Source organism: Lepeophtheirus salmonis, chromosome Z (assembly GCF_016086655.4).
Source record: "Lepeophtheirus salmonis chromosome Z, UVic_Lsal_1.4, whole genome shotgun sequence".
NCBI lineage: Eukaryota > Metazoa > Arthropoda > Copepoda > Siphonostomatoida > Caligidae > Lepeophtheirus > Lepeophtheirus salmonis.
In genome coordinates, this window is record NC_092584.1 from 6,776,238 (window position 1) to 6,788,299 (window position 12,062).

Below are 12,062 nucleotides of genomic sequence, written 5' to 3' on the forward strand. Positions count from 1 at the left end.
CATTTTGATTGTCTATAACTGTGTTCAAAGAAAAGATAACTAAGTTTGGTTTTCATAAAAAGTTTATCAGGCCTTTGCATCTTTTCTTCGTTGTAATCGGAAAATTATATCGGCTAAATGGTGACGGCGATTAACTATGCAACTCTTGGCTCTTTTTAAGGCATTTTTCATTATATTCTGCAACATCTCAGGCTGAATTTCTTCAATTTCGTGTAGAATGTTGAATCGTTTGGAACTTATTCACATAAGCTTTTGATTAATAAAAAAAACCATAAGAAAAGGTCTGGTGCTTTTAAATCCGGAGATCTTGCTAGCCATAATTAAATCGCCATTTCCCAAAATTAGTCTTCGTAGAAGAACGTCATTCAATAATTGAATTAATACTGTTAATATTTCTGCCCATTCTTGTGGTTTATATTTATTCATTATAAAATTTGGGTGTCTATACAACAGAATGGTTAAAACGAAATTGAGCTGAACGTCACATAAACAAGATGGCGCACAATCAAAATGGTAGCGGAACGTTTGCCTCACCCGTTACAGTGTATACAGTATCCACGCTTCAATACTAAAATAACATAAGCTATGTTATAAAATGGGTTGTCAAAAGTTAAATGCTGTATTCAACTCTGCAAGAACAGAAATCAAATATCAATGTCACTTCTATCACCTGAGTAAGACACAAAGAAGTAAAAAGTGTATCAATTAGTCCAGTTCTCCTTTATTTTGTAAATTGTTTCTTGAAAATAATTGTATGGTTACAAGAAGGAAAAAAGCAAATAATAAAAACAAATGTAGCTGAAAAGCACACAAGGAGGGGGGCGTCAATTATGTTTGATCATGTATCTACGTGTGCGTTGAATAACGAGAAAAGTCTAACAAAATACATGATAGTCTGAAACATATAAATATATATACAGGAAGCGGGGATCAAATTGTCGCCTACTTTAAATCTTGATTACTTGAAGACGACATTATCAAATAAAAAACCGGTTACTAAATAGGGAAGCTATTCTTGTGAGCTAACAATACGTAGTTCAGTTAGCATCATGCCGTCATCATATGAGGAGATAAAGAGCTATAAGTGGAACGAGGAACTTTCGAGGTCCGCCGTAGTCATGGCATTGGTTAATAATGGAGGTGAAATCTCCAATTCAACGATTGCTTCAACCTTAGGAGTGAATTTACGGACTGTTCAGTGTATCCGTAAGAAGCTAGAGGACACCTGGGATGTTGATGCCACCATCAAGAGGGCGCCCAAGGAAGAGGGCGCCGACGTGAAGGTCAGGGACACCGACTTTGTCGACAAGGTGAAGAAGATGGTTGAGGATGACCCTACCAGGTCCATGAAGGCGGGAGACAGGCCCTGGGTGTGCCAACAGGACTCAGCACCCTTCCATGTGTCCAAAATCTCCATGCAGTGGTTAACCGAGAACTGTTATGACGTCGTAACCAAGGATTTGTGGCCTCATAACTCTCCCGACCTTAACCCTTTGGACTATTTTGTCTGGGGCTATGTCGAGAGACATACCAACAGACATCCCCATAGCACCAAGGCCAGCCTGATGGACTCTCTCAAGGAGGTATTTGGCAACATGGACAATGAGATGGTCAGAAGAGCCTGCATCCACTTCAGAGGCCGTATTGAAGCCGTTATTGATGCCAACGGTGATTATATCGAATGAGTGGCTACTCATAGTTTTGATTTTCAATAAAAAAGTTAAAAATATATATTTTGTGTTGTTTTTTGTAGAAAAATATTTTGACGACAATTTGATCCCTGCTCCCTTTATATATACATAAAGCAGAGCCTGTAAATTTCATATGGTGTGTTGATTAATGGAATGAAGAACAACAACAATAATTTCACGTAAAAACGCACTTTCAAATCTTTACTCGAGTACATCTTATCACCCATGAACAAGTTGGATACTTTTTTCCCATTATATTATTTTATTTTTTAGCGGTAGTAGATATTATTATTAAACATGACAAAGCATATACGGAACATGAAATCGACTATTTATCATTTGAGTATATAAATTATTAATACTCCTAAATTAGTGAAGTTGAAACTTCCTTTAAAAATTAAATACAGGAAGTATGGGATAAATAAATAACTTTCATACAACTTTAAGTAAAAATGTTATTTCCATAAGATAATACAGAAATATTTATCTGGTAAGCAACAAATAGTTTTAGGTTTTCAGTATTAAAAATGATCGATGTGAAGCGAAACATTGCAGAAGAAATACATTTTTGCATCAAAATCATAGTTTTTTTTTTCTTTTAGGGGATGTCAAGAAAAGTAGATTTTGAAAGACCAAGTGAGCAAAAATTCTCTCTTTAAAAAAGTGGTTACCAACCTTTCCAATAGGAGAACCAGTTTAGAGCAACCAATTAAGAAATTACTCCTATTTTTTTAATATTGTTAATTGATTTATTCTTTAAGACAATTACATGTCTTATAATCTGTCGACTATACTTGACTCTTTTGAGTCGGAAGGAAGGTTAGGGGAGAGGAGCGAAAGAACGAGAAAGAATCGAAGAAGAGAGGACTGATTTGAATGTATGTCGAAGGATTTGTGTAAATATAGGACTTTTAAGATAAGACAGGTTGAGATCCCTTTTATATATTATATGAGAACTTTGTTGAAATACTTTCAGTGTTTTTTTCTTCTCTTTATTGGTCTAGGGAAGTTACATACGCCAAAAAATATATAAATTAAAATTATAGTCTATAATTAAACCCTTAAACTAAGAAGACATGATTATTATAAACATGGTATACAGAGAATGTACATTATTACATGCATTTTCTTTAAAATATTAATAAAATATGTCCATAGGTATAAAGCATACATTAAAATAAGTCTAAGAATTCATATTAGAATATTAACAAAGAAATTTAAAATTAAAAGGAGTGGGATCATTACTTCACTTTTTATCATTGTATCCAAAACTTGACTAATATTCTTTCTTCTACAAATGACACTGAGTGATTGCTTGAATTACATGCAAAGAAAATATAATTAATCAATGTCGGATTACCTCCCTTGAAAGATGACTGAAAGCTTACTTCTTTAAAATAATTTGATATTCATATCGTAAATATACTTACTACTAAAATTGTTCTCGTATATAAGTCCTAGTATTCAGTGGGAGAGATAACACTTTTTTGCTTGCAGCTAATGTAAGTAAATACACTGTAAATCACAGGTTTGAACTTAATAAAAAAAAAAGACAGCACAAATAATGGCTTTTAAACCACTCACACATCAAATGTCACAAAGTGTAATTTAATCTTCAAATCCTACAACGAATTCTTTCCTTTTCAACACCCCTACGCAATATATATTTGCTTCCATTGCACAAGAGACAAAAAGGTATCGATTAAAATGGTATATACATTTCCATAAATTGTATGGGAAACAAAATCTTGATTGATGCTTTCGTCGCCTTTATTTAGCAGCTACAAAGTCGCTATCAATTATTAATTAATTAGAAAGTATATTTTTTTAATTGGGCTTTTATTAAAATTTAATACAACAATATAAAGATTAAAATGATAATAAAATATATCAAGAGGGATTTTGATAAAATGAATCACAAATAAACGTTATAGTTTAAAATTAACCCCTTAGATAAAAGTCCAATCCTTTCATATTAACAATTTATGTTTATTAGAGGCTAAATAAAAATGTATTAAAGTCTTTCACTACAAAATATGGGTACATAAAATGTGAAAAGGATACAATTAAAACAGACAAACAAACAACAACTATATCTTTGATTTTTGTCCTTATCATAAGATATCTACTAATTAAATATTTAAGGGTTGAATAAGACTTAGGACCATTATGCAAACACCCTAACAATGTTTGCATCGTATTTCTATTCTCTATCCTTGTTACTGGGAATCCTTAAGGAAAATCCTACGTATCCTGCTACAGATGCAATGGAAATTTTCCTGAGATAGTGAAAGCTTATTAGACACCCAGAAGTGAAGCAACATCCACGTATGCTTTATCGCTTATTTAAGTAAAGGAGACAGCCTAGTTTCTTGGGTAGCCTTTTCCTGGCCTATGTCACTGGGGTTGGTTGTCACTCAAATGAGAAAGATCAATATTCAAATGGAAGAAATATTGAAAACCAGATAATACTAGGCAACTTGTAAATTAATGGATAATTGAGTTAAAATTATTTCCCCAGTCCTTAGAGGTCAAATTGCAGTAAGTACATCCCATCAAAATTTGGAATAAATTCCCTATCCTTCTTGACAAAAGTGAAGGACTCCATTATTACCTTATGCAATTTTTGCTGCAGGTCAAATATATGTATATATGTTTGATCAATTTTCTTTGCACTATGTTTTAAGGGAGGCTGAAGTAAAATTTTTAAATGTCAAGGTTTTGGGGATTGAAACATATCAAGGATATTAAAAATTTCTTTGGAAACATCCTCAATCTAACTGGGCTATCAAAAGGTCCAAAGGACCTTCTTTTTTGAAAACTGACTATAACGTCTACTTCGTAGAAGCTTTCTTTGGGGGAGTAGCCCTGAAAGGAAATATGTCAAACAGAAGAAAATCTAAGATAAATCTGTTCTCATCGTAATGTATTCATAGATTATAATATAACTTCACCTTCTTCAGCTTCAACCCAGATTTTATCCTTAACCAATCATCCCTGAATATCAAAATCCTACTCAAGAGTCCCCTCCCCAAATGAAAAGATTACATTTGTCTTTATATTCAATTCCAAACCTGAGATTTTCTTGTAGTTTGCAAAGAACGAAAATAAAAGGAATCATCTTAAATTTTGTCCAATTCAGTCGTCGTACAAAACGATCTGAGCTCTTTACTTTCATTAGCAGTCCTTCTATTTCCAAAGATACAATAAAACTTGAGAAATAAGACGGATACATCTTGGCAAACAAACATTTTTCATTCCCAAATATTAAGTCTTTTGGTCGAATAAGAAGTTTACATCCCTAACTAGAACCAATCAAAAAAAGAATAAATGATTTGTAGTGACGTTATCAAAGACAAAACTTCATACGTTTTACGACTGATGTATAGGACTGAACTGGACCGGATCGTGAAGGAAGACTGCTGGTACAATTTTCTCGAAGGGCAATTTCTCACAAAGCTACATTTTTCAAATGCAATTTTCCATTGGAAATTTTTGTGCACGATTCAGACAAAAAAGAAATTAGTAAACTATTTAAAAACGTTTATATTTCGGTCTACTGTCATAGAAAAACTAAAAAGATAACTTAAGACCCCAAAAAAAAAAAAAAAAAATCAGTCTTGGACCGAGTCTTAACAATAATTATTCTATCTTTTCTTATTATATGTATACTGAATTTGGACATCATTAGAAGTAATTGAAAATTGCTTGAATCCAGGGGTGAGTAAAATATTATTGTACCTGATAGAGACAAGAATCTCACTGAGAGAGATAACTTGTGCTCTTTGTCAGCTAAAGACATTGAAATCTTCAAAAAAGGAAAGAATACACTAATTTGGTAAATTTGACCCACATTTTTAAATTTGATTATTTGCTCTTCTTGCTCTATTGATCCCAGTCAAGTATAATTTTATAACTTTCATTGTATGTCTAGATATTAAATGAAACATAATTTTTTTATTTCTTTTTTGTTATATTCTAGAAAAAAAAAGGCAAGAAAAACAAACAACAGTATATAAAATACTAATGGGTTGAATGGACCCAATTAAAAGCTTAAACACTTGATTATAAAGCTTAAATTTCTTATAAATAAGAAGTGTAATACAACTTCACCCTTTTATCTCAATAAACGAAGGTTTTATTTTTATTTTTTGTTCTCAAAATAAGTCATTATGTAGGTATTAAAAAAATAAGAAATATTCTATGTTGGAGCAACGTTCTTTTGTTCCTTTGGATATTAATCATTCAATCCATTCTTCATGTATATCTAGCAGGTCTGGAGCAGCTGTTGTCCCCCTCCCCCCCAAAGGCAAAAATATTAAGGAATTTTTTATTCTTTCTAGAAAATTTAATATTTGATTTTTTTTTTTTCAATTTAAATAAATGTTTCTAATTTTTTTTCCATAAAATTTAATTGTCTGTGAACAACTCAAGATTTTTCAAACTTTACTACGAAAAATTTAATATTTAATTTTTTTTTTCCAAATATTTTATACTTGGAATTTAATTTTAGCAAATTTTTTTAAACAGCTCTGAATTTTGAGATTTATTGGTAAAAAATTTAATTTTTATGAATAGATATGGATTTTTGAAATTTATTTCCAAAAAATTTAATTTTTTAACAATATTTCTGGATTTTTCAATTTTTCCCCAAAATTATATTTTTTTTGTGAATGGCTGTGGTACAAATTTTTATAAATAAATATATATATATATTTTATTTCGATTTGTTTTATTAATGCTTGTGGATAAAACTTGTGGATAGACAACATTATAATTATAAATAATTTTTTGTCTTTCAAATTGGTAAAGCTCATTTTTATAAATAAATGACTTTTCCAAAATATTAATATACTTTCCACAAACAATGGCCAAATATAAGAAAAAATAATATTCATAGATTGTGGATCAACTACGAAAAAACATCAAAAACGGTATTTTGGATCAACTTTAAGGGCAATGAGGCAGGGTATAAGGTATACTTAGATCCCTAAAAACATGATTTTAATATATAAAAAGTGAAAAGAGTATATTTTTGAAAAGGTTTAAACTATATATATCATATTTTACAAGAAAAAAATGAATTTAAACATCCATCCTACTCATAAAAATATAAAAAGTCCTGGGTAACTCTTTTTTAATATTAATATTTTTAATGGAAACATTTCTTTTGATTCCCATCACTTTAAATATTTTACAAACTTATTTAAATAATAAATAAAACAGTATTTTACAACTTATTTTAAAATTAAATTAACTCCCAGCCAAAATTGTTAAAAGGATGTAATCATACTTTATTACAAAACATGATATGCCTATTTAGACTAGGACCATTTTTTATCGGTCTTTTTTTATCACTACAATAGCTGAAATGACTTCGTTACTAGCTATGTCTTCTCAACTACTCAATAAAACCTCTTTCAAGAGAGAAGATAGCTGAAGTTTACAGTATTATTATACGTTCTAGCTATCATTGATTATTTTCTTCGTTTTTATATGATTCAATCCTAGCTATGATTGAAGAATAGCCACAAAGACAGCTAGGAATGAAGGACGTGTAAAAAAAGACTGAAAGGACAAATCCAACACTACTCCAAATTAATAAATGATTACATTTAAGTATTGAATGATTACAAATTACACATTGCAACCAAGTTTAGATCTTGGAACACCCACAAGTTAAAGCCTGCAAATAGTAAAAATCTTTTTCACTGACGTCATTAATGACATCATAATTGAAGGAAACGCCATTTTGGTGGCTCAAAGTTGATATTTTTACAACTTAGAATTGACAACTTTCAAATAAACTTTGATAAAACTCCATCAAATGTATTAATAAAATACCATTTACCTTTGCCATTGATTAGTAGTTAGTGCCAATGATAAACACGGATAATTGAATTAAATCCAATTAATATGTGCTTTTTTTTCTGGTGGATTATGGACGAGAAAAGTAGGGTGGTTAGATCAAAATATCTTATTCTTTCCTTTGTATTAGCTAATTTGTATCGAGAGCACGCTAATAATATTGTAATAACAGATTTTGGGATCATTTCGTCTTATTAATAAAGCAATGTTTATTTGAATGTTTCCATGATAAGTAATGATAGAGTGCACTGTCAATTGCACAAAAAATTGAAGCTTTAATTTTGATCTTGACATCAAAACAACAGAATTTTAAGGATTTAGAGAAAATTAAAAAATCTCCAAAATTCATAGAGGCGTTTATATTTGTTCTTTGAATGAACTTCTTCTATTAACCTTTTTATGCAAGGTGTTACTGAATAATTAAAAAGCTTTTTAAAATCGTTGTGTTTGTTAGAAAGCAAAGTTCTTCGTTAAAATAATTGATTGATAGCAGGTAAAACACAAGACGACTCTTCAGTAAATCTATAGGCTTTACTCTTTCATCCATTTTACAATACTATTACTAATATATTAATTTTGGCTCAAAAGATTTATTTCAATAAATTTAGACCTTTTTTGACGGGTCCGAAAATAAAAGTCAATGAAGTGTCCTTTTAAAAAAAATTTCCCAAGTATTTTTTTAAAGTGGAAAGACACATTTTTATTATAATAATGCATTTCTAAATCAACGGAAACCCAACTTCACACAATTATTGTAAAACCCAAACAACACATGCATGTTTAATTAAAAGAAGATTTACGATTCAAGGAGGAAAACCAAAAAAAAAAAAACCCTGAAAATCTAGATATCTGATTAGTAAAGAAGATCAAGAAGAGAAGATCTCGAGCAAGTTCTGACAAAGTTGAGGGTTATAATTGCTGGAGAGACGTAATCATGGAGCCGTGAAATAATTCTTGGTTGTGGTGCTTACCTGCATATTTGATACTTCGTACTTTGGAGATATGCCTCTCAATCTGATATATATCATTATACCGTGAGGACGTTACAAGGAGCCAATTTGGGAGACTCAGTCTAACATCAAAGTTTATCTAAATCAAATCCTCTGCAATCTTAAGGATCGAGGAAATTTTTAGACATTCGTAAAAGGTTTCCAATTCTTCATGGCAAAAATAAAAAATTCTCTTTTTAGGGTCTACCCGTACTTGTTTATAAAAATACGGGACGTTCCAAGCCTGTACCTTATCCCTTTCAGATATGTATAAGTGTATTGTATTCTTCAAAATAACGTTTGGATCCGTTTGTTCCATGTCATCTCTAAGTCCAAGTCCATCAAACCTTGTCTTGCTATAGATCATGGGCCCTTCTCTTTACAACCAATACTAATAATGGAAGCTTGCTCAATATTTTTGTTTGGAATTACTTCTAAAGAAATGAAAGCCGGGAATGGAGGACCAGGATATTTTTTTTGGGAATCTCGTCCGGCGAACATCCGCCGTGTTCTATGGGATAAAAATAAGTTATTCAAACATGGGCTTCCCTCTGATACATATTGACCTGCAAAAGTAATCCCTCCATTTATAAGGAACTCACTACTACAGTTCAGACGCGGATTATAATTCAGTGGTTCTTTGAATCTAGTAAAGAGAGAATATTCACAATAACATAGATATACTGTGAATATAGTGAGCCGATCTTTTCACCACTCCAATTATTTCAGATGGAGATACAGAACAACTAATTCGTTTTAATATTTTTTTTATTTGAATTGCTCTAAAATCATAAAAAGTTCTGAGTCGTTTTAAACCACGAGAGAGATGGAGACCCTACGACATACATTCAATGGCAATATATTTACAAAAATACACGGTATATTCCGTTAGAAATCTCAAAGATAATTATCCACTATACTACTTGATTAATTGAAATCACAAACACCTAACTACCAAAAACAAAAAAAAAATATGTTTATGAAAATATTAAAAAAAATATATAAGAATGACCAAAGATATAGTTAATGCAAATATAGTCATATAGTATTTGTGACATCTAGTCTATCTGAACGCCATCTAACGCAGGAGTGCATTGACTGCAACCCTTTTTATCTTCTCTCTGTAGGGACTTCAACATGTTATTTATATTTCACATCTTTAATCCAATTCTCTTCATTTCATATCTTCATATCAATTCTCTTCACTTCACATCTTCATATCAATTCTCTTCACTTCACATCTTCATATCAATTATTTTCTTCTTAATACTCTCAACTCGTTCATTCTATTTCCCTTCATACTCTCTGCTACATACCCTTCACTTTGCAACGTATGATCTTGAAAGCACCCATATTAAACATTCCCTCAATTTATATATGCTCTCACATTTCATCTTTGAGAAAAGGAACAAATCTCAACAGATGGAGCTTTGCCTCAATCTATTTTTCTGCAAAATAGTCACACTATAAATGCTTATTGTTGATATCAGTCTCTAAATTTTATGCACTCTATCTCCAACATTTTTTAAGATTAAAAAATGTTTAAAATACTTTTAAAAAACTGCTAGATTAAAACAAAAACATTTATTTTTTGTATGGATGTATCAAAATCTTGTTCATATCTTTGTCGTGCATAGACACTAACCCCCTAAGCAGGTTACAAATTGCCATTCTATGTTGAGATCTGTAGTTTTTTACCAATGCAAGCTCTGGGTCTGTATTGGGGATATAAAAATATATATACACATATTAAGGTTTCTTTCCTGGCATCCCGTTTGACTAGGATTTCTAGGGGATTAGGCCTACGAACTATTCTCCGACAAATACAGTACAGGATTGATCTTATGAGTGGTAAAAATTAAAATACATTTTCAATTTCTCAAGAGTAAATTTAAACTAAAGGTTTTCTGAGCACAAATTTTATTCAATATGTGAGCTCTCAACTGTAGTACTTGCCTGAATACAAGACCTAACTTCCTTGTATACCTTGACTATGTAGTCAGACTAGAGCTAGATTCACTCCTCATTTGTTGCCCTTGAGAATATTTAGAAATCTTCTTTGTTCCTTCCAAAGATCACAATATCCTCTTTTCAGAGATAGGATGTCTTCTTGTCTTCCATTTTTACCAGAACCTTTTCTGGAACCATAAGAAACTACATAAAAATTTGAACAAAATCCATCCATTGATTTGGCTTTTATGGAAGGACAAACGAGATTATAGATATCAAACTATCTAAACCTTGTTATTTCACCTTAGAATATGTAAAAAATATTCCAAAAATTGTCATGTTTTTTTTCTTTACAAAAAGGGTTTCTTTAATTTAAAAATTTGTACCTAGGGAAAAATTTACTTTGATATTTAAGTCCCCAGTTGCATCTTTTTGGTTTATATACTTATGGTTTCTTCTTTAATGGCTTTATTGAGACTTTGTAAGGTAGAATTAATTTTTATAGTTGTTTAAAATATATCAAGTTTCCAAGCTACAAAATTCGGGGAACACTCCTTATTCACACAAACTTTATATTCACTCAAACAAAATTCCACAATTTACACTAATCAATAAAATGTCAGCCTTTTTTACCCCCTTTGATTCAGATTATTTTTACGTCGAAAGACCATTATAGCCTAAAATATCTGGGGTTGTGCTCTAAAGACTGTATTTTTTTTTGAAAATCTATCTGATGTAGTGTTAGTTGTATGTGAATACATTTACAACTCCTGAGTTCATATACAGGGTAGTCCATTAAAATACTTCTTACTAATTCAATAATAAAAGAAGGTAGAGTGATTGAAATTAATTCATATTCAAATATCTTAAAGTACTAGTAATTTGTTACAAAAAAAACAAACCTGAACTCTTTAGTTTACATACAAGTTGAGAAAATGACACTTGAACGTGATTAACGAATTTCCATTGGCGTATTCCAAGCAGTTGGGAGGCTCCAGAACCACCTTCTATCCCGTCAATAAGTCCAAAACGTTATAAATGATGAAAGGCTCTGTCAAGGGCAAACTGGATCCGGAGGAGTTAAAGAAAACATTCCAGGCCACCTCTCAAGTCCATGAGGGCCCATGCAATTTTATGCTGTTTTAAATTGAAAGATATTTAACCTTCTTAGTATCTTTATTTTTATTTTTGATGACTGAAGAGAAAAACAAATGGCCTTTCAGATTAATTACAGTCATCTAATTTGATTTGTTATGTAAACAAGCTTATTTTTTTCTTTTAAGTTTAGTTTTTTGAACACATCAACTCCGTTATTGAATAAAAAAAATATAAATTAAGATTTCAATTTGGACGGGAGTGATTCATAATAATGTCACACTTCCTCTGATTGTATCTGACTCTTTCTATTTTTAATCCAGTTCAGTCGAGTGCAGTCCTAAAACTTATAATGTTCTGTCTTCTTGAGGATGTCAATCAACTTTATTTCTTGCTTTTTAATCAGTTCAAGTACTAACAGTCCGAAGGACCGACAGTCTTAAAGACCGGTCCCAAGGACAAATAGGTT